The sequence below is a fragment of the Malus sylvestris genome, chromosome 12, assembly GCF_916048215.2.
Source record: "Malus sylvestris chromosome 12, drMalSylv7.2, whole genome shotgun sequence".
In the NCBI taxonomy this organism is placed as follows: domain Eukaryota; kingdom Viridiplantae; phylum Streptophyta; class Magnoliopsida; order Rosales; family Rosaceae; genus Malus; species Malus sylvestris.
The window spans coordinates 9838760-9861107 of record NC_062271.1 but is presented as its reverse complement, the minus strand read 5'-3'; the positions used below and the strand labels follow the sequence as shown (position 1 = coordinate 9861107).

Sequence of the window (22348 nt, the reverse complement as noted above, 5' to 3'; positions counted from 1 at the left end):
AATGAACCGATTCCCTAAATCCCCAAATTCGGATTCAAAGCAACTGAACTGAATCCCTAATTCCTAAATCCCTAAAATCTATTTCAGTACAAAAATCAAGCAACATGCAGATAAATCGCAATCTGTACAAAAATAGAAACCCTAATTCCTAAATCCCTAAAATCAATTTCAGTACAACAAAGGTGCAACATGCAGAAAAATTGAAATCTGTACAAAAATTTAAAGTAATAGAGGGGAAGAAGAGAAGTAGGAGCCTGGAACATCGTCTTCCTCACGAATCCAAGACGGCTGGGACAAGTTCGTGCTCCTCAGTGGTGTCGACGGCTTGGACTACGGAGACAGAGGGAGACAGGGAGACACGGAGACACGGACGGTTATGGAGTGGTGTCGACGGCTGGGTTTAGGGCGGGTGAGATGGGAGGAGCAAAGGGAGACAGGGAGACACGGAGACACGGACGAGGAGGATCGAGATTCGAGAGATGATGTCTCTGTGTGTGTGTGGAAGAACTGGAGAAGGGGGAAGGGAGGGAGAAGACTGAGAACTTCTCGGTGAGAACGAAGGCTCAGACCGACCTCAGAGAGAGAAGAGAGAAGAGAGAGACTGAGAGGATTCGAGAATATGGTAGTGGAGTGGGAAATGAAAGATCGAGAGAGAGACCTCCGTGTGTGGTGTACGTGTGTGGTGTGCGTGTGTGGTGTGGTGGGGGGGGTCTCGAAGTGTGTGTGTGGTGGAGTGTGAGTTCTTCAGTCTTTTTGACTGTCTGAGTGATGGTGTCTAAGAAAAAAAAGCATCCAATGCTCCAAATTATTCAAAACCAAATCATTCCAAACCTATGTCTACCTCTCTGATCCAATGATCCAAAGAACTTTTTGCAATTTCAGAACATGCACAACAAATACTACTGCTTTAATAATGAAAGCGTGTGACAGTCTTTTACATGCAAAACAGTGTCAATGTCTGTTATATACTTACATTCTTTCATCATCAGAGGCATTCACCGAATTTTAACTTACATTCTTCTTCCCATACCATTTTCAAAACCATTCCAGATCCTTTCCAAAGCCAAGCAACACAAAGGCTTCCATATTTAAGGTAAGTTTACAAACTTAAATTTATATTATTGTAATTTATACAAAAACAAATAAATTTGTGTGCACTCGTATGTTAATTTTTGTAAGTAATTAAGTAATGTTAATATTAATTGTTTTAAGTAATTAAGTAATGTTGTATAATTATTCCCTAGGATAATTTTAATATGTTTAATGTTATTTATTATTTTATTTTCCTTACCATTTTCAAAGTCATTCCAGATCCATTCCAAAGCTTGAACACAAAGGCTTCAATATTTAAGGTAAGTTTACAAACTTAAATTTATATTATTGTAATTTATACAACAACAAATAAATTTGTGTGGACTCGTATGTGAATCTTTTTAAGTAATTAATACTTGCATGTTAATTTTTGTAAGCAATTAAGTAATGTTAATATTAATTGTTTTAAGTAATTAAGTAATGTTGTATAATTATTCCCTAGGATAATTTTAATATGTTTAATATTATTTATTATTTTATTTCTCTTACCATCTTCATTATCAAATTGGATTATTATTCATTAATATTAGGTTTTTTTATTATCAAATTGGATTATTATTCTTTAATATTAGATTTTTTTATTATCAAATTGGATTATTATTCTTTTATATTAGGAATTTTTTTTATCAAATTGGTGGATTATTCATTAAATTTGATTATTATTCATCACCATGTTTTATATTAGGATAATTTTTTTATCAAATTGGTGGATTATTCATTAAATTGGATTATTATCAAATTGGATTATTATTCATCACCATGTTTTATATTAGGATAATTTTTTTATCAAATTGGTGGATTATTCATTAAATTTGATTATTATCAAATTGGATTATTATTCATCACCATGTTTTATATTAGGATAATTTTTTTATCAAATTGGTGGATTATTCATTAAATTGGATTATTATCAAATTGGATTATTATTCATCACCATGTTTTATATTAGGATAATTTTTTTATCAAATTGGTGGATTATTCATTAAATTGGATTATTATCAAATTGGATTATTATTATCAAATTGGATTATTATTCATCACCATGTTTTAATTTAGGAAATTTTTTTTATCAAATTGGTGGATTATTCATTAAATTGGATTATTATCAAATTGGATTATTATTCATCACCATGTTTTATATTAGGATTTTTTTTTATCAAATTGGATTATTATTCATTAAATTGAATTATTATCAAATTGGATTATTATTCATTAATATTAGGTTTTATTATTCCATATTATTTGTATAATTACTTAACTTTTTACAATCATTTTCTTTACTTTGTATTTAATTCTTCTGTAGAATAACTTTATTATTTAGGTTCTCTTATTTTTATCAAAAAATAATTGTCTAATTTTAATGAAAAATAAATATAGGTACATTTAAGATGTCAAGTAAACGTTATCCAGCTTGGGAACATGGAGACCCAATAGACGGAAACAAACATGGCACAATTTGCAAATATTGTGGTCGGGTAATGAAGAGTGGCGGAGTGACACGACTGAAGTATCATCTTAGTGGATTAGATCCATCAAAAAATGTCCAACGATGCGATAATGTCCCCCCAGAAGTGAAGGCATTCATCAGCACATTATTAAAAAATAAAAAACAGCAGAAGGAAAAGATGACACAAGGAATGGAAAATATTCGAGCTGAGCTACGGGGAGAAGTCTATGGCCAAGCGGTTGACAGTGATGATGATGACGATGAGGACGAATGTGATGATGACATGGGACCTGAAGAACGACGCAGTTTGAAACAAGCATTACGTGCCTCCAAACAGTCAGCATGGGAAAGAGAACACCTTCATAAAATTCCTAATAGGGGACAAGGTTCCGGGACAAGTGGTGGTGCACAAATGAGACGGGGAGGCAGTCTTAGAGAATCACAACCAACACCACCAATAGCCCCAAGTTTATATAAGTCATCCAACGCACGTCAAAAGAGTGTTTGGAGTTATTTCAAGGGAGGTAATGTGAAGGAGGGAATGGGGCGTCTAATTAGCAAGTTCTTTATCTATGAAAATGTCCCTGCTGCGAAGGCTTCATCACATCATTTCAAAAATATGGTAGTGGGATGTCAACAGGCCGGTGTTGGAGTACAACCTCCCACTCCCTATGAGATAAGAAACAAATATTTGGATATGGAGTATAAAGACATTGGCGAGTATGTTAACAAGTTGAGGTCAAAGTGGGAAACTAATGGTTGCACAATCATGTGTGACGGATGGACCGGCCCGACCAGATTATCTATCATCAACTTCATGGTATATTCCAAGGGCAAGACAATTTTTTTGAAGTCTGTTGATGCTTCAGACCATATAAAGAATTACAAATATATTTACAAATTATTGAGGGATGTAATCATGGAGGTGGGAGAGCATAATGTTGTCCAAGTCGTGACCGACAACGGTTCTGCATTTGTCAAAGCTGGAAAAAAGTTAATGAAGCATCATAATGTGTTTTGGACATCATGTGCAGCACATTGTATTGATCTTATGTTTGAGGCAATGGGGAAGAGAGAGAATGTTGCTACTGTGGTCAAAATAGCTAGAACGATCACTAATTATATTTACAATCACGGTTGGTTGTTGGCAAAGATGCATGAATTTTGCAGAGGAGAAATTATTCGTCCAGCTACCACTCGATTCGCCACCAACTATATTGCATTAAACAGCCTACTCAAGAAGAAAGCAGGGTTGAAGCAACTATTCACCAGTGATGATTGGGCCAACCACAATTTTTGCCGCTCAAACAGAACATGTGTGTCAAGTGTTTGATCATGCTTTTTGGAGTCAAACAGAACATGTGTGTCAAGTGTTTGAACCTCTTTACAAAGTTTTACGGATCGTTGACACAGAAGTGTATCCTACTATGGGGGCTGTATATGAGTTGATGCGTGTAGTGAAGGATGAATTGGAAAGAAAACATGGTGCAAGGTGGGTCGTAAAAATAATTGAAGACCGATGGTATAAAACATTATACCACGATTTGCATGCAGCAGGTATAAATTATGTCATAATTTGCAATTCATTTCTTTAGTTGCATAAGTATTATTTATCTTATTAGAGTATGTGTTTCTTTGAACAGCATATTATTTGAATCCCCGATACCAATACAGACCCGGTGTTGGAGATGATGGTACCCTTATACGTGCTGTACATAATGTATACTCTAAATTAGACCCTGCATCACCAGCAGTTGGCCAATTTGGAAATGAGGTACACAATTACTTAAATTATAATAATTACTTTGTTGGATTAAACTAACACAATTTATTGTATTCAGCTAACATGGTTTAAAGATGCAAGAAGAACATTTGGAGAACCAACATCAGTTGCTGCTCGAACAAATATGTCTCCTAGTAAGTATAAACATATTTCACTATAAGTTTATAATAGAATTTGTTGGAGTTATTAGGCTTATCAACATTATTTTTCATTGTAGCTGAATGGTGGATCATGTATGGGACCGATGCACCAACTGTGAGAAAGTTAGCAATAAAAGTATTATCACAAACAGCTTCCTCATCAGCTTATGAAAGAAATTGGAGCACATTTGCACTCATCCATACAAAGCAAAGAAATAAGTTGGCTCATAGTAGCTTGGAAAAATTAGTTTATTGCTACTACAACATGAAGCTTCAAATTCGAGATAAGGAAGCAGAAATCGATCATGTCGACCGTGGTGACCCACTAGATGTGTTTGATATTGTTGGTGAAGATGATGATACGGAGGGTAACCAACTTTTTCAATGGATTAGACCTCTTAATTTAGATGATGATGAAGGCAACCCAGCTCCCAGAGTTGCTGAAGAAGCACGTAATGAAGGGATAAATGTAGAAAGAGTATTAGAGGAGGAGGTGGGATCTAGCAGCGCTGACTCTTTCGAAGAACTTTTGCACCCAATGCCAAGCAACACTGGAATTCCACCTTTTTCCAATCCTACACAACCACAACATCGTGCTGATACTAATGATAGCTCTAGTACAAGATCAGGAGACTCACCTACCACCGGAGGTGGGAATGATGAAGGAAATAGTGGAGCTGGAGGTAATGGAGCTGGAGGTAGTGGTGGTGGATATGGAAACTATTATGGACCACCACCTCCCGGATATATGAGCCCCTTCACTGGTGAGGCAAACTTCACGCATGCAACACAAGATGATGACCATGGCAGTAGGCGGGCAGGACTAGGAATTGGTGCCATAGGGAAGGACTATACTCGCAGAGAAAGAGGCAAAAGGATTTTGTCAAGTCAAGAAGATGACTCGTTATCTAGAACTTCAGACTCTTTTGGATTGGGAAGTAGTAACTATGGTTATACTCATAACCAACCATTTCCCTACCCTTCATATCCCATTCCTGTTGGGATGGAATCGAGCGACTCATGGAATCAATCCCAGCCTCAATCTTCAAATGATTTTTCTTATGGACAACCTCAACCAATCTCGGATCCATATGGGTGGCATATTAACAATTACATGCAAAACTATTTTGGGGATTTATCATTTGATAACTACTCTTCACAATACACTCATTCTACACATAGAGATGATGAAGATAGTGACAAATTTGAACCTCATAGGAACTCTATGTGGTACTAAAGTGTAAAATATTGTACTAATTCATTATATATAAATGATTATGGTGTGTTTAGACTTCTTTCATTAATTACTACATATTTTCTACACTCATAATGTTTGTCAGATCGCTATATAATCAACTTGATAATGTTAAATCCATCATGCAATGCATTTCCTTCCAATTTTTTGTGATAAACTAATAGATAATTGACTAAATAAACATCCTACAAAGTTTCAATACAAATTTCCAAGTTTTTCTTACAATTTCCGTGGTTTCCATGTAATTTTTATCGATATCGATATTTTACCGATATTTCCATCGATATTTCCGTGTTTTCGGACTACCGATATTTCCGATATCACCGATATTTTCTTCCTTGCTTACGAATGATGTAGACTTATCCATTAGACTTTATTAAATAAAATCCGTTCTTTGACAAAAAATTAAAAAATAACATAGATTCGGTTAAATCACATAATAAACGCACTTTGGTTAGCATATGCCAAAGTAGACAATTGAACATAAAAAATTTCACTCAGTAATTAAAAGAAAAGGGTAAATCTCAACTTACTACCCTCAAGTTTCATGGTTTTCAATATTTGATACATGAAGTTTTTTTCGTCCCAAAGTCATTTATAAAGTGTTCATTTTGAGACAGTCTCATACATCCATTAGTTTGGCTTAAGTCTTCCGTTACCTGATGACGTGGCGCCTATGTGGACAATGACTGAACGTCACGTGTCATTAAGAGATTCACCTGGAAATTCAAAATTCAAAATTCAAAAAAATAAAAAAATAAAAAAAACACACACCTATCTTCTACCTACCCCAACCCCCTCCCTCCCACTCTTTCCCCTGCAACCCCTCTCCTCTGCACACCCCCTATCACTCCTCTCGACTCATTTGTCCACCAGAAACACCTCCGATATCGCCTTCAGCACGAACTTCACCGGATCGACACAATCGTTGATGTGGTAAAAACTAACACACAATTAAACCCTCTTTTAGATAATTGTAGTATGTGTAAGTAGAGATCGTTCTAGACTGGGGATTAGGAGGGGATGCTAATCTACACTAACTTGACTCAAAAACTGAAAACTAGCTCAAATACACAAAACTAAGCTAGACTGACTCAAATAACACAAAACAAGCACTAAGGGGTGTTCTGGATGAAAATTGAAGTAAATTGACACAAAATACTAAAGAGGGATTTGTTTGGACGAATTTTAAACTAAAACTAAGTAGGTTGCAGAAACAAAGTGAGGATGATACGAAACTAAGGTAACTTAGGCCATCTCTAACCGAAGGGTCCAGAGGGCTAGAGGGCCGAAAATAGCCCTAAAACCGTCTCCAACCGAGGGCTAGGCCAGAGGGCTCTGGAAACTGGGAGGGCCCCACGGGATCGGAGAGGGCTGGGGCTGGCTATTTTTTTTTTAATGTTTTCCTATTACTGTCGATTATAACCGACAGCATTAAAGAGATTCTTTATTTTAATAGTTTGAAATTTTTTTGAATATAACGGCTAGCTGAGTCAGCTAGCCGTTGGGTTTTTTTTTTTTTTTTTTTTTTTTTTTTTTTAAACATTTCTTTTCTTCTATAAATATGGTGAAGTTCTTTCAATTCTTCACTTCATTTGCAATATTTCCTTCTTCAATATTTTTCAATATCTCCTTCAATATATTTCTCAATATTTCCTTCAATATATTTTCCAATATTTCCTTCATCTATAATATTTGTTTCAATTTTTCAATATTTCCTTCAATATATTTTCCAATACTTCCTTCATCTATAATATTTGTCACATATGCATACAAATTGATTTCCAGTTATTATTCCTATAAACCATGAATAGCTAGCTAGAGGGTCCTTCTCCACACATGACACATATGCATACAAATTGATTTCCAGTTATTTTTCCTATAAACCATGAATGACAATGCCCCAAATTAATCGTGAAAAGCACAAATTAACTTTCAGATTTTCCTAAATTCATTGAATTGGACTAAGCAACGCAACCAAATTATTCTTATCAAGTTCCCTATATGAACTACATGATAGAGATACATATCAAAGATCATTAAGTTTTGTGACAGTCATAAGCATTGACAAAGCATTCGTAACTATGAACTGTATGATACTCCTGCCAGGAATTTACTTAACACAATCATGACTAGTGACTTTTACTACTTGCAAATATAAATTCATAACGATTAGGTGAAATTCCTTTATATTCTAGCATCAAATTCCTGCATGCAAACTAAGTATGCATCCTTAATCAACACACAAGAATAAGTTCTCAATAAAACAGATAAGTAAATCGCATTCATGTTTTACGAAACAATAACTGGATGTAATCAATTCATATAAAACATATGATCATGGCTTCAAATTCACCTCTAACTAAAACGAAATTAGTTCCACATGTTTGCAATTAAATGAAACCAATCTAATTTAAACATTAAACTAAAACTAAGGATAGAAAGAACCCAGGAACACTTCAGCATTCCAATGGCCTTGGATGGCAAGTCACGGCACAAAGCTCTTCTTCTCCTTCTTTCCTTGCAAAGCTGCAGCACTCTTTATATTTTTTTTATTCTGAATTTCTCTCTAAAGCTCTCCCTCTGAATTTTGCGACAAGGGTGTGTATTTACAGGGCAGATACATGGCACAATGTTGTAAAGGAGAAGGACTAGGTGCGGCAAATTCCTAGGGGGAAAGGGATAGGGTGGTTCGGCACAATCTTAGGGCTTCTAGAACCAGATAACAGGTGGTTTAATATGAAAAGGAATCTCCCTTGCAGCTGGAAATAAGGTAGGATAAGATTAGGATAGAATAGGATAAGATAAGGTTAGTTTGGATAATGTTAGATAAGATAAGGTTGGTTAAGATAATGTTCTTTCCTTTTAGCTGATTCCTTATCTTCCAAGTCTTGATTTAATTTCTCCAAATTTGTAGCACATTCCTAGCCTTTTTAAACTTCAAAAATGTCCATCCAACCTGCTCCATGCATATGATATCCATTCCACGTCCAAAACTGCTCCAAAATGCCCCAAATTGCTCTTTCTTATCACCTTTACTATTGGACCTACAAACACATGAAAATAGCTTAAAACACTCGTATAAATAAAAACTAACTAAGTAAATGCAAATAAATAGGCTAACAAAGTCGCATAAATATGCTCCTATCAATTGCCCAAAGCCAGAGGCATATGTGACCTCAGAGCCTCCAATTCTTTCTTCTTCGCTGTCATGAACCTCTAGAACCCTCCAGAATCCATCTTCAAGCACAACGACTTAAGATTCATCAGCAACCCCTCGCCGTCATCCACCTCTCAGTACTCGTTGTCATTGCAGGCCCTCTATATTCTTTACCCTCCTCGCCTGCCTTCTTCCACTTCCAAACCCTAAAAAACCAAAGAAATTCACCTTTAATTGCAAATGGGCATCTTCCCTAAGCCCTATAAACCTCATTGCTCAATCCCCACCTAGATTCAGCTCCAACCCACTTCATCCATTGCCGCATCTTCCATCTTCACCCACTTCGTCGCATTAGCTTTCCTCGTTTTCTTCCTCAAAACCACCTCCGCCACCTCCAACTCCTCATTTTCATTCACCGATTTCGGTAAAGTTTCAAACTTTGGGTCAGATATTGCTCTGTACGAAGATGCAGAGGTCGTCAATGGCGGATACATAGTTCAGATCACTAGTTCAGTGAGCTTAAGTGTCGACTGAGCTATTTACAAGAAACCCATCGCACTGTATGAAGGTAAGCATCGAAAATCCATGTCTTTTTCAACGAACTTCTCGTTTTCTATTTCCAACGGTGGTGGGGATGGATTGGCGTTTGTAATGATTCCAAAGGGTTTTAATCATAGCTTATTTGGTAACAGCTCTTTTGGGCTTTCTTTAGGAAATGGTAAAAGTAAAATCAAAGTTGTTGCAATTAAATTTGATGCATTGAGTGATGGAAATGTTCATGTTGGAATTGAAGTGGGTGGTTCTATTTCTGCTAAGAATTTGGATCCAAGTAGTGGGAATAAAATGCAGGCTTGGATCGATTACGAAGCGGGTTCGAATCAAATTGAAGTTAGGCTGAGTAAATTTGGTGGGTTGCAGAAGAAAGGGAAGGGGTTGGGAAAGTTAGAAGACGGGTGTGTGTGTGTTTTATTTTTTTTTAATTTCCAGGTGGACCCTTAATGACATGTGGTGCCCAGTCATTGTCTACATGGGTGCCACGTCATCAGTTAACGGAAGACTTAACAGCCAAACTAATGGATGTATGAAACTGTCCCAAAATTAACATTTTAGGTATGACTCTAGGACAAAAAAAATTTCATGCACCAAATGTTGAAAACCACGAAATTTGAGGTTAGTAAATTGAGATTTACCCGAAAGAAAATTATAATATTGCATTATGAAAAATAAAATCTAAAACAATTACAAATCAAGGGACAATTTCGTCATTTTAGCCTCTTTCCCACAAAAACCCCCTAGACAATTAGCCAATGTTCTTGCCTCATAAGGAATGAATATGCCAGCAACACCAAAGTCCGCCTGTTGTGCTACCTACTGAGTGATGACAAAGATGGGGCATTTATTTTTCTTCACACCATGTTCGTACATCATCATCTTCTTTCTGCTCATCTTCACCATCGTTGCCACTCTACTGACTGTTTGCACTTAAAATATGCACAATTTTACTTATTTGAGTTTAAAACCAAAATATGACATTTTGGGGGATTAGTGTGCATATAGACTAAAAGTGGCATGTGGTAATGTTTTTCTACATTGTTTGAAGCGGTGGCTTTATTGCAAATAAGGATGTTGGTAGACTTGGGGGATGGACATGTGGTAGAAAACCAACTTGCTTCTTTTAATATTATTTCATATGCAACTTGGCTTCTTTTTCTATTCTTGCAAGTGGAGTTGGTGGTGGAACTTTTTTGTATAGGTTAAATGTCTTCAACGAAAGAGCTCTCTCAGTTCTCTATATAAAGAAGCAGATGCAGAAGGATTATAGAAACTCAATCAATCAATCAAACAACTCTACTCAAATCAATTCCTCAATATATTAGCTTAGCATCCCTTTTTAATACTTCAATTCCCTGCACAAGCCTTGTATTTCCTTTTAAAGCTCTGTTGTTCACTTGGCAGTACTGATTTCCTTTGTATTTTCATTTCAACCTTCAAAGCCATTCCCCAAACCACTAGAAATTGCTCGCAAGACTAGAGCGACTTGCCCGATTCCTTGAGAACAAGCTCTAACCTTGTATTTGGCATCTCTTTATACTTCTAATGCTTTGTACTTTAAATAATTACATTTTTGTACAACTACATTTCCATTCATTTCATTTACAAGCAATATCTAATACCAGTCATTCACTTTCCCTTGTCATTTACACTTCCAGCAAACCTACCATTTACATATTGTTACATCTCTCCTCATAAGTAAAGTTCTTATCATTTAGGTAAAGAAAGAACCTTGATTTGAGCCACTTTCATTCAATGGCGCAATCTCTTGATTAGAAGTCGAACTCAGATGCAATCTCAATCATTAAAATCCACTCTACTAGCGGCAACTAGTAGTGGCAAGCTCGCAACCACCAGTTTCTTGTTCGAGTAAATTCTCAGTCTACTTGCAAGGCCCATAGCAAATTTAGGAGGCAAACACCGACCAAGTCGGAAGGTTACAACTAGCTACATCTGCGGCCGTTGTGATAACTCGGTGTTGGTTCTGGATCACAGAATTTTGGGGTTAACTATGTTTTCATCATTTCACCAATGTTCATATGGCAATCATATATATCTTTGGGTATTTCACTTAACCACGGCTTTTATTTACATATACAAACATTTCTTCGAAGCTACTCAGTCCTTCACTAATTTAGATCTAATTAACATAAAGATAAAAGCATAACCATCATACAACTTCCTTTTTCGAAAAACCTTCTGCACTGTGCTACTTCGGATCCGACCAATATAAAGGCCAGTTCCATACAATTTAATCTCAATTCTACATTTTCTTAATTGGAGGGGAGTTATTACTCAATATATTTGTGCATTCAATCCTAAAAAAAAAACGATTTAATTGAGTATTGGAGAGTCAAAGAATTTACGCCAAAATATCAAACGAAAGTAGATCGATTTTTTCATTCCTGAGGAAGTGCATATTTTACCCAAGTCTTCTTCCATAATGGTACGGAACAATGGTCATTTTCAAACGAATGTAAACATTGGGTGACCATTAGGTTAAGTTGATTTCAGTCACTTTGCAAAAAGGTTGGCTGTTACTGCTTACTAGTAGACATCTATTTTTTTTTTTTTGGTCAAAGCAACAACACAAAGAAACAGAAGGGTACAAGGCCAAACAAACAGACAGAAAACAACCCCATAACCTATGGAGCAGAGACAAAGAAACAGGACCAATACGACACCATCCCGCCGGACACAAACGTCATCCCACCTCCCCGCGCAAAAAACTCCCCACCCTTATATTGGAGGACAAGGAAGGCCATCTTTGTTCAAAATACCTACAAGTGAAGATGGAGGTCGAACAACCCAGCCAAAGCCGCACATCTCGGGTGATATATGCCTCGCGACGAAATCCGCCGCCCTATTTGCTGCTCACGGGACCCACAACTAGGAGCATGATTGGAAACTCCTCCCAATCTTCAGAGCACGGGTAAGAATTAGGAGTAGTTCCCAATCACAACTCAGAGAAGAAGAAGTAAGGGACCTAATAATGACTTGCGCATCCGATTTAAACACTACATCCTGTAAATGCAAATTTTTAGCCAGAGCACACCCTTCCAGAACGACGAGAGCCTCAGCCATCTCAACAGAAGATGCATGAACTTTCACACTTTGCATCGCAATACATCTCGAGAAGCTGTCACGGACCACAATCCCAACACTACCACATGAAGAGTTTTTATCCCAGCAAGCGTCAACGTTTACCTTCCTCTAATTAGGTGGAGGAGGAGACCATCAACAGGATTGGCCACACCACGCACTCTACGCGTTCGATCAGCAGCCAACGGGCACAAGGCAGAAGAAGCCACCTTAAAAGACTCCATAGCAGTGACAATAGCCCGAATAGTTCTGAAAGAAAAAGGGTGAACTTCATTGAAAATTGCATCACATTTGGCCCTCCAAATAAACCAACATGAAAAGACCAAGTAGGACAAAGTACGCTCGAAGTCCACCTCACTGCCCAGATTAAGATTTCCAACCGAAAACAACCATTTACCCAGAGTGGTGATAAAACTCTGATTAATCTGAAGGTTCAAAGGGCCATCCCGCCACACCCTAGAGGCCTGATAGGGATTTTACTACTCATGTGAACAGGCTAAAAACTCTTATTATACTTGCAAGAATTACAAGGTTGTTGTAGTATAAACGGATCTCGCAAGGTCATTCTCCACAGGGATTATTAAATAATTCGAAACAAACCAAATTCCAATTAATTATTGTAAAGTAGAAATTGAGATGATTGATTTTATAACCTACTTAAATTAAAAACAAATTTAATTAAAACAAAAAAAATAAGACAATCTGCAATATTAAAACTAGAGGGAAAAGAAAACAGTTTTGGGAGAAATCAAATTAAGAAAACACTAGGGTTCCACCATCACCTAGCAATCCTATGAACTTTTACCAATTACTTATGATCTACACATGCCACTTTGAAGGTTAGATTTTCCTAATTCATATTCTACTTGGAACCTCCAACATAGAACGTATATCTAACATGCAACCCGTCCGGACGTTCGGATCAAATCTGAACATGAAAGACTCATTATGCTTTATGAAAACCCTTTGAAAAACCATGCAATTCTTAAGACGTGGTGTTCATCCTAAGTGAAATTACAATTATTTATCACAAGAAGCCAGTGTCAATTTCAGGGAACCTTCTGACCAAAATTGCATCAAATTACTTTTCTAAAGATCCTAATGGTAATCAGGCATTAAGACAATTAGATAGTTTTAATCCCGGTGATTAATAATTCAAAGTATGCATGCAATCAATCATAAGCAATTAAATAAAAATCACATATTCATGCTAAGGCTCAAGGCTTCGCCCTAGCAAAAGGAATTAGTTACGCATATTCATAATTAAAATCATAGAAAATATTATTAAGAAAAGGATTGAAAGCACCTCCAAGTATAAAATCTCCAAAACCCTAACAATTCTCTCTGTCTCCAAAATTGCATAAAATAAAACGTAGAGAAATATTGTAGACGGCCAAGCAATAAATCTACTAAGCCCCCCACACAAACCATAAAAACAGGTCATTTTTTCCCACTAGGAAACTAAGAATAATAATTAAATAAAATAGGAAACATAACCTTAAATTAAATGGTAAAATTCGCCTAAAATATGAACAGCCACGTTTTAAACCCATAAGCTGCTCCAAAACTGGCCCAATATAGCTGAATCTAATGTTTGGAATATTCTGAACACTTCTCCAGAAGGCTACAAACTCATCCGAGGTCATCTTGGGCTCCAAAAATGCAATTTAAGCCCAGAAACGTCATTTTCCGGCACCGTGCATTGCTCCTTTATTTTATCGCCAAAAAATAACCGCTTGGTGGAAAAATCCCAAATTTTGATATGATCAAGCTAAGTGACTCACGAACGTCTTCCAACTGAAATTACTCCAAAATTCATCCGTTTGGTTCTGTTTTTCTCCAGAGGAAGTCGAAAGTCCTATATTGAAAATACAATTCAAAGTATTAAAATTCTTTCAAAATATTAACCAAAATACACTAAGATTAGGGTAAAATATATAATATAAAATCTACTTATCAAGGCTCACGAGCAGAGCAGAAGAATGTGCTCAACAGTTTCATCACCTTCGGCACAAATGGGGCAAAGTGGGGACGTAGCGCACCGATGCTGATACAAGTTGAAATTTGTGGCACAAGCATCACGGATAGCCCTCCAAAGGAAATTTCTCATTTTTGGAGGGACATCATAGCTCCAAACCCAATCCCACACCCTCGGATTCAAACTTCGGGTAGAAGAATGATGACTTGTGTTCACCGAATGGTGGCGGTCATAACTCCACCGATAGCCAGATTTCACTGAAAATGCACCAGTCCTTTCGAACAGCCAGATAAATTTATCCGGGCTCCATACTGGCCCCACATGAATGTGAGAGATGGCCACCCGCTCATCCTCAGAAACAAAATTAGAAAGGAAATCAGAATTCCATTCCTTCGATTCCGGATCAATAAATTCCACAACCCTGCTCTCTCTATGAATATCCATGTGAAGATGAGGGGTAGGATGCCCCCTGGGATGCCCGGGACCCATTTATCCATCCAAAACCTAATCTCCTTCCTTCCCTAACCTGCCATAATGCACCCTTCAGAATAAGATCCCTCCCTTCCAACAGACTCGTCCACGCCTAAAAAGCTCTACCCCATTTCTTTGTGTCCAGGAAAGACACGTTTGGGAAATACCTTGCCTTAAGAACCCGAGCCCATAAAGAATCGGGATCGAAAATCAATCGCCAACATTGCTTTACGAGTAGAGCTATGTTGAAATCTTTGAAATTTCAAAATCCCTTACCTCCCTCCCTTTTTAAGAGTCATAATTCCTTCCAATTAATCTAGTGTATCCCACGATCCTTATCAGTCCCTGCCCACCAAAACCTGGCAACAGCCGCATCAATTTTGTTGCACAGAGTAACTGGTAATCGAAACACAGACATAGGATACAGAGGAATGGCCTGAACTACCGCTTTAATAAGAACTTCCTTCCCCGTTTGGGATAAGAAACATCGTTTCCAACCCCAATTTTTGCCAAAACCCAGTCCTTGATATACCTAAGAGTCTCCCTCTTCGATCGCCCCCAAATTGTTGGAATTCCCAGATACATACCTGGGTTTTCCACCTTAGGCATATTTAAAATACGACCAAGCTCCAACGCCAAGTGTGACAGAACATTGGCTCCGAAATACACAACTGATTTCTGGAGTCTAACCTGTTGACCAGAGGCACTGCAATACACCTAAAGAATGGAAACTAAGTTTATACAATTCTGCTTGGTGGCCATGAGGAACAGTAAAGTATCATTAACAAATAAAAGATGAAAGAGCACAGGTCCCAAGTCTGAAATCCTTATTCCTTCCAAATACCCCTGTTGATCTGCTCGATTAATCACCATAATGAGGAACAAGTAAGGGGATAGAGGATCCCCCTGCCTGAGCCCCCTAGTCAGTTTGAAAACATTCCCCGGTCTTCCATTGATTAGAATAGAGAACTCCACAGTTATGACGCATCTTATTACCATATCAATCCATCTCCGTTGGAAACCCATTTTAACCATGACAGCCTCAAGGAAATCCCACTCAACTAGATCATAAGCCTTGTTTATATCAATTTTTATCCCCATTTCAAACTTATGCTTTGTTTTCCTCAACTTCAGAAAATGAAAATTTTCATGGGCCCAAATAATGTTATCATGTATTTGTCGACCCTGGATAAACGCATTTTGACTTGGCGAAATTAATTTATCCAACGTAAGTTTCAAGCGATTCGCCAAAATCTTAGAAAGAACTTTATAATCATAGTTACAAAGACTAATGGGCCTGAACTGACTAACATTTTCCGGGTTATGGATCTTATGGATTAGAGCAATATGAGTAGAATTTATCATAGAAGGGCACCCGTCACCCACAAGGCATTTGGCAACTATACCATTAATTTCTGACGTAATAACATCCAAAAAATTTTGGAAGAAAACGCCTTGGAAGCTATCTGGACCTGGTGCCTTAGTCCCTCCCATATTGAACACTGCATCCTTAACCTCGATATCAGAAATAGGACCACACAACGCCTCATTCAGGTCAGTAGTAACCACCGGATCCAAACAACTGAGAATATCCCCCCAATCACGAGTACCTTTAGATGTGAATAACTTCTTAAAGTGATCTTCCATCATCGACCTAACTTTGATAGGACCCACCTTGCAGGAGCCATCATCACACTGAATTTTGTTAAGCTTATTACTATGGCGTCTCATTACAATAGCTTGATGGAAAAATCCAGTGTTCGAATCACCAGCTTGTAACCACTGGATTCTGGATCGAGCAGCCTAGTAAGCCTCATGTTAAGCTTCCAGATTATTAATAGTTTCCGTGGGCTCGCCAATTTCAATACTATTCTCCACCCAATGCAATTGTAGATGCCCAAGCTGCACATTCAACCTGTCCAACTCATGCTTTCTGTGCTTGAAGTTGTCGTAACTCCACTTCTTCAGACCACTTATAGTTGAGTTCAACTTCAGTTGCCATTTTTTTACTCCCCTCTCAACACATCCCACATTCCAGCACCTTTCGATCGTTTCTCTACATCCCTCATTCTTGCACCAAAAGGCCTCGAACCTAAAGAGCGATTTACATTTCGAAATCAGAAGGTCAGTGTTGAGAATCAACGGGCAATGATCAGACGCCCTAACACTTTCATGGATGATCATCAAGTTTGGCCATCTAACCTGCCATTCCCCATTGATCAAACCACGATCCAACCTTTCTTGCACCAAACAACCATTTCTAGTTCCCCTCCAAGTAAATTTGGGCCTCGAGAAACCGAGATCCATTAATTCCAGATTGTTCATAAACAATTGCAGAAAAATGGCCGCTGTCTGGGTTCTTTGACTTCCTCTAGATTTCTCATCATCTGATAATATTTTGTTAAAGTCGCTAACCCAAATCCAAGGAATGTCGTTCGGTCTCAGTTCTGCCGAGATCCAATGCCAAAACTCAACTTTCTCATTTCTATAAGGAGTACCATAAATCCACGAAGCATGAAACCATTCATCACCTGTGATTTGCAGCTTCATATGAATCAAATGTTTATTAGCTGACACCACATTGACCTCCATACTATCATTCCACCACAAACTCAACCCTCCCGCTGTACCAACCAGAGGCACATCAAACCCATTTCTAAACCCCAACCGCCTTCTGACTCCAATTATTCTGTGGTTTTTCATTTTTGTTTCAGATAAGAAAATTATAGAGGGTCTATATCTTCTTATGAACCCATGTAAGGCTCGAACTACTGTGTCCGACCCAAAACCACAGTAGTTCCACACTATGTATATCATGGTTGGTTTGCAGCTGTTTCGGGCCGGCCGCCACCACCCACACCTTTGTTCGCTGCTCTCTGCCTTCTTTTTTCTGTCTCCTCGTCCAAAATGCCCTCAAGGTGAGGCCATATGTTTTCTTCCTGTACTGGGACCTCAAGCAAATTTTCCTCCAAAAGATCGTTTGCGCCCTTCACCAGCTCATTATTTGAACCATTAGCCTCAAAAGCATTTCCTCTTCGTTCCCCCCTTCTAACTCTTACACTGGCCCTTATCAGCCGCTTGGTCCTTTTTGTCGGTCTTTGAGCTCTGTTGCTACTCGCATTCCTCTTCAGGCCCATCCTTGAGAAGAGACCTTCCTCCTCATCTTGGCCCAATGAAAAATTGCTTGGTTGCTGCACCTCAATCAAAGACTAGCTCATCATCTACTCAGGTTGAATTGGCCGCCTCTCATTTTCTGTTGGCACCAATGAGTTTTGTGATGTAGACCCTGCAATGAAACCCCTCGCCACAACCTTCATCTTGATCCCCCCTCTTCTATTGCCTACCCTTCTTGCCCCCATTTGCTCATCTCCTTCAGCATTACCGGCCCCTTCACCCAAAGCTTGAATAGGAATATTGGTCGAAACCGGCATCATAGCATTTGATGGATAACCCTCCCCCACTTCCAATAATTCGTCCCTTCTAATTGTCGCTCTAACATCCTCTTCAATATTGTTCTTACCCCTTCTATTCTGAGACCTCGTCCCTCCCTCTCTACTAACCCCCGCCTGTCTTCTCCTCCCTTGAGTAGCATTCATCACCCTCGGGGTCTCTGGGACATCACGAATCATTTTGGTTCTGGTCCACTCACCATAACGAGCCACATCTCCACTATTGTTAAGTGCTGCACACTCAAGGCTAGCATGGCCAATTCTTTCACACTTATAGCAGTTCTGAAGGCGCTCATACTGGAATTCCACCCATGACTCCTTATTCCTTTCCCTTGTAACCCAGCACCCCGTAGCCAATGGTTTTGTGGTATCCACCATAATTCGAATCCTTGTTGACCAGGCGTTTGATATTTTCTTCCGAACACAGTGACAGTGGAATCCCCTTTATTTACACCCAGAATGGAACCAAATGCATAGGGACTTCTTCCATCGCTAGATCCTCCATCCATTTCTTCACATATAGGTTTTGCTTCATAACAGCCCAAGGCACCTGCTTGAAGATTTGATTCGCAACATTTTCATCTTTAACCAGCACCACATACAGATTTTCTTGCACCCAATTGATCTGAAGTTCTCCAAACTCTTTCCAAGCACTTTTCAAAATGTTCCTCACAACCCATTTGTTAAGTTGTTGAGGAACATTTTCAAAATGTTCCTCACAACCCATTTGTTAAGTTGGTGTTTTTGTTGGTGATGGCATAGTAAATATTCACCTTCTTCTTACTTACACAATGATGCGAAAATTATCTTAACACATAAATTTAACCCTCTTTTTGACAATTGTAGTACAAGTATAAGTAGGGATCGTTCTGGACTGGGGATTATGAGGGCTTGCTAATAACCTCTAAACTGACTCAAAAACATAAAACTAAACTTAAAAACACTTAACAAGACTTACAAGACTCAAAGCAAACTTAAAATACTCAAAACAGCTTAAAACAACCAAATAAACTTAAACTAGACACTAGGAATGACTTTGGACGAAAATTGACTTTTACTTGAATCAGAACACTTAAAAACACAAACTAAAATAGATTTGAAACACTTTGAAACAAGAAACTAAAAGGGGGGTTTTGATTTGGATGAAGTTGAAACAAACAAACAAGTATGAAAAACTAGATAGATTGTAAAATAAATGTGAGAAATAAGATGATGGATGGGATAGCTAGAGGCTTTTTCTCCACACATGACATGTATGCAAATAACTCGATTTCCAATTACTACTTCATTGAATTATGAATGACAATGCCCCAAATTAACCGTGACATCACTAGTTAACTCTCAGATTTTCCTTGTTTTATTGGATTGGATGACATCATTCGACAACCCAAAACATTCTTCAAAAGTTCCCTACATGACATCATAATAGAGATACAATCAAAGATCATTACGTTTAATGAAAATCATAAGTATTGACAAAGCACTTGCAACTATGACATCATGTCACTTATGCTAGGAATTGAACTTAACACAATCGTTTATAAGCGACCTTCACTACATGTGAATATAAGTTTGTAATGATTATGTGAAACTTCCTTATATTCTAGCAACGGATTTATGCATGCCAATTAAGTGTCGACCCTTAATTAACAAATACAAATAAGTTATCAATCAAATAGTTAAGCCAATTGCATTCACGATTCAAGAGTTCATAACTGGAATTTATCAAATTATATTGCACACATAATCATGGCTTTGAAATCACCCCTAGTCAAGAGGGGTTTAGCCACTCATATTTACAACAAAACGAAAGGAAATGAATTTAAACATTAGAAACAAAAGAAAGAAAACACCTAAACGCTCCAACGATCCAAGCTGGACAGCAAGCACATCCAAGGATTTTCCTTCCCTTCCTTTGCTACGGCATAAGGTGTTGGTGAGTGTTTGAAGGTTTGTTTGTATGGAGGAATGAATGTGAAGATGAATGGATGTGTTTGGATGAAGGTTGTGTTGAAATGGGAGCGAATGATCTAACAAAGTATCCCCCCAATTTATGTTAAACACACTTCCTTTTATAGAGAAAGTGCATGGCAATGAAGGGGAACATGGAGTGGTGTAGCAATTGAGTGCAATGATGCATGAAATCTGAAATGATAGAGGGAACAAGGAATGGTGTAGCAATTGAGTGCAATGATTCAATGTAATGATGCATGAAATCTGAAATGATGGAGGGAACAAGGAATGGTGTAGCAATTGAGTGCAATGATTCAATGTAATGATGCATGAAATCTAAAATGATGGAGAGGAAATCTGAAATGATGGAGGGAACAAGGAATGGTGTATCAATTGAGTACAATGATTCAATGTAATGATGCATGAATCTGAAATGATGAAGGAAACAAGGAATGGTGTAGCAATTGAGTGCAATGATTCAATGTAATGATGCATGAAATCTGAAATGATAGAGGGAACAAGGAATGGTTGAGTGACACCCTTTTATGGCTGAGCTCTTTGTCCTTTTTACATTAGTTCTTCTTTCTCTTTAACACATTCCTAGCCTCTTTAGTCTTCAATTTCGTCCATCCACCTTACTCCATGCATGTGCTATTCATTCCAAGCCCAAAACTGCTCCAAAATGCACCAAAATGCATCTTATTGCTTTATAAGGCCTATGGACCTACAAACACACGAAAATAGCTTAAAATACATAATTAACTAAGAAATAACAACATAAATGTATGAGAACAAGCTAACTCAGTCGCATAAATATGCTCCTATCAAATTCCCCCACACTTAGCTTTTGCTAGTCCTCGAGCAAAACAAAACAAACGAAACAAACAAAACACAACCTAGACCTTCCAACATTTGCCTCAAGGATTTTTAATGAAACTTGACATGTTAAAAATCATCATTCCCATAAATTTTGGTCATCTTTACACTTGAGCACATACTTAATCACAGTCACCACTTACTAGTTCACAATTAACCAATTAAAACAATGTTTTGAATGTAGTAACATGCCTTAGAGAATTTGCTCAATTCCTTACAAGATACTCTCTATTTTCACACATTTTCTGACTACACACCCTACACTAGTATAAGTGAGAAGATTGATGTAAACACGAAAGACTAGGACTCACATATGTTATAACAAAGAAAGCAATTTTCTGGAGTTATTAAGCATGTTTAGATATGATCTCATGAATGGAATGCTACTACTTAGATGCGAGAACCAGTGACACCATATGCTCATACCAATTTCGAACTCCACAAATTGAAACACACAACACTCAAGATTGAAGTCAAGGGTTGTAACAGGGCTTGAGGGTAATGGCTAACAAAGAAAGGATAGGGATAACAAACGTTCTTAAAGCGATAGCAAGCAAAGCAATGAAATAGACACTTGGAAATCACTTTAGAATCCAGAATCAACTTTTAAATGCAAATGGAAGATTCATGCAACACTTAGGGCCGGATTCAATGTTTTGGACCATTTTTTAACAAACAACACTTTAGAGCTCTCTTTCATACTCTTTTCAATTTTTTTTTTTCACCCGTGCCTTATTAAGGACTTTGGCACACACACACACACAAGAATCACTTCCCCCACACTTGCTTTTTGCAATACATTGATAAAAAAGGAGTTCATTTTAAGTCATGTTTTACTATGCTTCAAGAACAAGGGTATGGATGGTCTTAAAACTAGGCTAGTTAAGGATAGTGTGGGTTAACAAAGAACATAGGCTTAACAAGGATGAACGGGGTTAAACTTAAACATATGATGAAATAGAGGCACAGCAATTTGGCTTTGGTGGTCACTACACAACTTCATCTTGAATATGTGTTATGCAAATCAATAGCATGCTTTAAATGAAATAGGCATGAGTTCTAGCATTTGGAACTAAATGATGAAACGCCT

General features: G+C 37.7%; 1 pseudogene; it reads left to right on the top strand.

Annotated features, from left to right (window-relative positions):
* Positions 1-376: 376 nt before the first annotated feature.
* LOC126592132 (L-type lectin-domain containing receptor kinase IV.3-like) lies at positions 377-12219 on the top strand (annotated as a pseudogene).
* Positions 12220-22348: the final 10129 nt, after the last annotated feature.